Raw genomic sequence first — 6,000 nt, forward strand, 5'->3', positions numbered from 1 at the left:
TCGGCCCTGCTCTGTGGGTGATAGAGGGTGGCGCCCCAACCCTCTGATCCACCCTGCTCTGTGTGTAACAGGGGGCGGTGACCCAACTCCCCAATCGGCCCTACTTTGTGAGTGCCAGGGGGGAGCTCCCCAACCCCTTGATGGTTCCTGCCCTGTGTGGGACAGGGGGCAGCGCCCCAACCCCCTGATTGGCCCTGCTCTGTGCGTGTCAGGGGGTGGCGCCGCAACCTCCCCATCGACCCTGCCTTGAGTGTGACAGGGGGCTGTGCCCCAACCCCCCAATCGGCCCTACCCTGAGCACGACTGAGGGTGGCATTGCAACCTCCCAATTCCGCCCTGCTCTGTGCATGACAGGGGGTGGTGCCCCAACTCCCCAATAGGCCCTGTTCTGAGCCCGACCAGGGGCTGCACCTAGGAATTGGGCCTGCCCTCTGCCACCTGGGAGCAGGCCTAAGCCAGCAGGGCGTTATCTCCTGAGGGGTCCCAGACTGCGAGAGGGCACAGGCCAGGCTGAGGGACCCCCCTCCCCCCCCACCCGGGCCTCCAATATATATATATATATATAGATAGATAGATATAGATATGGAGAGAGAGAGAGAGAGAGAGAGAGAGAGAGAGAGAGAGAGAGAGAGAATTTTATTAAGTAATGCTGTAAACATACAAAATAATATTTAATGGATAGAAAAGTTTCAAAAAAATGAAATATATAGCTGAGTACCTACCACCTAGCTTAAGAAGTAAAACATTATCAATACCATTGACAGCCCAAGTGTACAGTATAGCCGCCCAATCACATCTCTCCCCTTATCTGCACCCTAAGGGTGGCCATGATCTTGATTTCTTATGAGTCAACTCTCTTTCTTATGCTTAAAATGTTACTCCATTTGTGCTACCCTCACACTCGCTTCCTGGGCATGCACCCAATGCAGTTTGCATAGGGCCCAGGGCTCAGAATGCTCTCCAGTTGCCCTCTTGGAATTCCTAATAACTTTATCCTATAATGTATGTTTTGTGATTGGAGTAGATGAGACAATGGAGCTGCTCCAGGGCTTGGTGCCTCTGCTCATGTGTGGTCCTGTCTCCTACTACCTTCCTGGATGGATGCTCAGCTCCCACTCCCCTGCTGGTGTGGGACGAGGGCGGGGGTGGGCTCCAGGACCCTGTGAGGGCCTGCAGTTCCCCATGCATGTGTGTACTCAGCATAGGGAGAGCTCAGCTTTTTCTTTTGTACAAACACCACAACAGATGGACAGAGAAACTACCACAGAAAGGAAAAGCCTTTTTTCTGTTCTTTGAACAAGAGATCCCACATTTTTACTTTGCACTGGGCCCTATAAATTTTATAGTTAGCCCTGGCTATCCTCAGTCATATATGGTAAAATTTTGTTATTTTTTTGTTATCTATATGTAAACCACATTACTTATATCCTCCATATTGCTTTTTTTCTTAAACGTTTTGTTTGGGGGCTTCATCTGTGTTAATGGCTGTAGGTCAATACAAATAATGCTTATATGGACATTGTTGTACATATCTTCAGTTGTCCCTGAGCAAGGAGATTTTTTAGGGTTTATATGTGTGTAAAAATGTGTATGTGTGTGTGATTTCTTGCATAGCGTATGCATATTTTTTACGTCACTAAGAACAAAGTTATTTTCCCAAGCTGTTATAAGAAGTTACTATATGTATAATATTTCCCATTGATCTCCATGCTTACCAACAAGCATAAAAATGTAACTATAGTTGTAATTTACAATGTCCTCATTATTAAAGAGATTAAATATTTTTATATGTTTACTGCTATTTGGGATAGTTCTTTTGTGAATGAAGTGTTGATTCATGTATTTTATCACCACCCTTTGGGAAAGAAGGTCTTTTCTTTATTGCTTATTTTTACATTTAGGAGTCTTTTGATTAACAGATGTTCTTAATTTTAATTCAGATTCACAGATATTTTCATTATGGTTTGTGATTTGGAGGTCTTTTTAAAAATTATTTTTCCTACATGACATCATGGAAATTTTATCCTATATTTTCGTCCAAAATCTTAAGCTTGCTATTTCTATATTTAAGTCTTTACTCCATCATATTTATTTTTATTTTTTAATTATTTATTTTTTAATTAAATCTTTATTGTTTAGATTATTACAGTTGTTCCTCTTTTTCCCCCATGGCTCCCCTCCACCCGTTTCCCATCTCCCCCTCCTCCCTCACCTCCCCCCACTGTCCTCATCCATAGGTGCACGATTTTTGTTCAGTCTCTTCCTGCATCCCCCACACCCCAAGAATAGTCAGTCCACTCTCTTTCTATGCCCCTGATTCTATTATAATCACCAGTTTATTCTGTTCATCAGATTATTTATTCACTTGATTTTTAGATTTACTTGTTGATAGATGTGTATTTGTTGTTCATAGTTTGTATCTTTACCATTTTCTTCTTCTTCATCTTCTTAAAGGATATGTTTCAGCATTTCATATAATACAGGTTTAGTGGTGATGAACTCCTTTAGCTTTTTCTTATCTGTGAAGCTCTTTATCTGACCTTCAATTCTGAATGATAGCTTTGCTGGATAAAGTAATCTTGGTTGTAGGTTCTTGGCATTCATCACTTTGAATATTTCTTGCCACTCCCTTCTGGCCTGCAAAGTTTCTGTTGAGAAATCAGCTGACAGTCATATGGGTACTCCCTTGTAGGTAACTGACTGTCTTTCTCTTGCTGCTTTTAAGATTCTCTCTTTGTCTTTTGCTCTTGGCATTTTAATGATGATGTGTCTTGGTGTGGTCCTCTTTGGATTCCTTTTGTTTGGGGTTCTCTGCACTTCCTGGACCTGTAAGTCTGTTTCTTTCACCAAGTAGGGGAAGTTTTCTGTCATTATTTCTTCAAATAGGTTTTCAATATCTTGCTCTCTCTTCTTCTTGCACCCCTATAATTCGGATGTTGGTACACTTGAAGCTGTCCCAGAGGCTCCTTACACTATCTTCGTATTTTTTATTCTTTTTTTCATTTTGCTTTTCCGGTTGGGTGTTTTTTGCTTCTTCATATTTCAAACCTTTGACTTGATTCTTGGGATCCTCTGGTCTGCTGTTGGGAGTCTGTATAATGTTCTTTATTTCAGTCAGTGTATGCTTAATTTCTAGTTGGTCCTTTATCACAACCTCGAGAGTCTCATTAGATTTCTTGAGGGTCTCATTAAGTTTATCTTCGGTTTCTAGAAAATTCTTGAAAAACCTTAAAAGTGTGGTTTTGAACTCTATATCCAGTAGTTTGCTTTCCTCCGTTTCTGTCATTTGTGTCCTGTTTCTTCGTCTCCGCATTTTTTTATGCTTCGCTGTGTCGATAGAGTGGCTTTCTGTACTAGGTGTCCTATAGGGCCCAGTGGCTCAGCCTCCCCAATTACCTGAGGTAGACGCTCTTGGTGCACACCCGTATGGGCTTTGTGCACAGTCTTGTTGTAGTTAAGCCATGATTGTTGTAGGTAACACTGGGAGGGATTGACCTCCAAGCCAATTGGCTGTGAGAATCAGCTGTGTCTGCAGTGGGAGAACTTCTGTGCTGGAGACAACCCTCCGGGGCAAGACTTGCTTCAATGGGGCTTTGGTGCTCACTGAGTCTGCCCCCTGAGTGTGTCCTTTATGAATCCGAGGAGCTGTAATGTGGATGTTCCCACTCTGACCACTGAGCACATTGGCTCCTGGATCTCTAAGGAGGTGCTAATCTAGCCTCTGCCTTAGGCTATCCAGCAGGAGCCAGCTGTGATGCAATGCCAGTTGCCCTGGGGCCTTGGGCCAGCTGCAGTTTGTTAGGTAATTATCAGATTTCAAAGGGCCAGGCCTTTGATATGCAAAAGCCTCCATGGCTTGGGCAGGGCAGGGTCCCAGGGGATCAACAGGGCGGAGCAAGCAGTTATGGCTGCTCTCAGGCCTGCCCTCAGAGGCCCTGCTTCTCAGTGTCCCAGCAATCGCTGCAAGCACCCCCGAGAGAAAGCTGCCCTCGAGTTCCAACCGATGCCAGACAGTCCAGTTTCTCCCATATGAGTCTGGGTCCCCAGAGACTCACCCGGAACTGGAGCTCAGAGCTTGAGACTCCCTCCCGATTGAAAAAGACAACCCTGTCCTCAGCCAACAGCCCTCTCCGCATGCGCCTCTGTAACTCTGTATTTTACTTCTGCACCACACCTCCTCTGAGTCTTGGTATGCTTTTCTCTTTCCTTCTAATTGTAGAATTTCCACTCAGCCAGCCTTCCTGTGGTTCTGGATGATGTCCGTTCCGTCTTTTAGTTGTATTTTTGAAGTGGTTGTGCGAGGCAGCAATCTCCGGTGTTTACCTATGCCGCCATCTTGGTTTCTCCTCTCAAATTTATTTTTATGTATGCTTTTTCAGTTGTTGTTGTCTATATGACAAACAAATATTCATAGCATGATTTATTGAATAACCTAGTTTTTTTCACTGTTCTGCAATGCCACTTCAGTCATATATTCAATTTCATTCCATGTGTGGGCCTATTTCTGCATGTTCTGTGCTGATCCATCAATTTATTTTATATTTCTATACAACATTATGCTCTCTTAATTAATCAAAACTAATTATAATAAATACAGAGCAATAATAAACTAATAAAAGAGTCCCCCTCATCTTGTTCATCTTCTATAGAAATGTCTCATTCTTATACTTTGCTTTTCCATATCAATTTAGCATCTGTTTATTAAGTTCATCAGAAGACTCTGGATCAAATGTAAGTGGAATTGCATGTAATTTGTAGACCAGTTTGGGGGAAAATGGCATCATTTTTAATATATTGAGTCCTTGTATCCACAAATACTTTATACAAATATAGATATAGGTATATACTCCATTTATTTAGGTCTTCTTTAGTGTCTTTAAATAATGTTTGCAATTTTTTTCAAAGAAGTCTTGCACATATATTGTTAGATTTGTTATTTGATGCATTATGATTTTGTTGGTACTTATAATAAGTGCTCTGTTTTATAGGATTGTTTCTATTTTGGGGTTTTTTTTATCAGATAATCATATTATCTAAAAATAAAAGGTTGGCCATTTAATAAATAATTCCTATCTTTTTTTTTATTTTTATTGCACAATGTTGAATTAAGGCATCATTGTCTTGTTCCTGATTTAAAATAACAAGGTTAATTCTCTATTAAGTATTATGTGTGCTATGGATTTTAGTAGCTAATTTTTTTTTTTATAATAGCACTCACCACAAAGTTATGTTGTGATTGCAAACAACCTCCAAATCTTGGTGGCCTACAGCAACAAAGGTTTATATTTCAATTTTGTGATGTCAGCTGTGAACTAGCTTCTATTCTGTTCTGCCTGTACTCCATGTGCTTCTTTATTCTGCCGCAAGTTTGTAGAAGTGACTCTAACCTGGGACATGACATCTCTGAGGAGTCAGGAAAGAATGAAGAAGAAAGCATGCCGGAGCCCTTGAAGTTCTGCCATTTTAATTGACTTACATAAACTCCCAAACTGCCAAATCTAATAGTCCCTTCTCTGTTCCATGTCACTTTACATCTTTACAACATTGAACACAATCATTCCTTTCTTCTTGAAGCATTTTCCTCCCTGGGTTTTCTCCTGCCATTCTGGAGACTCATTACCAGGCTCCTTTGCTAGTTATTTCTTTTTCATTCAGCCTCTAATTCTTGAAGTATTACAGAGTCTGGTCCTAGGCCTTCTCTTCTCTACCTACACTCTCTCCCTAACTAGTCTTATCCTTTCTAGAGCTTTGAGTAGCACTTAAATGCTCCTGGCACCCAAATCCATATCACGTCATCCTTGACTTTTCCCCCTAGCCCCAGTCCTGTATATCCCGCTGCCTGTTTGCCTGTGTTATAGTATCTGAAACTTAACATGTCTTAAATAAAACTCTTTGGAATTCCTCCCACCCCCCACTCAAATGTACTAATTGCCCAATGTTCCCTAGTATGTCCCAAGACCCAAGCCTCAACCCCATGTTGATTTCACTCCTAAAACATAT

Source organism: Myotis nattereri (assembly GCF_964212035.1).
Source record: "Myotis nattereri genome assembly, chromosome: 2".
Taxonomy (NCBI): Eukaryota; Metazoa; Chordata; class Mammalia; order Chiroptera; family Vespertilionidae; genus Myotis; species Myotis nattereri.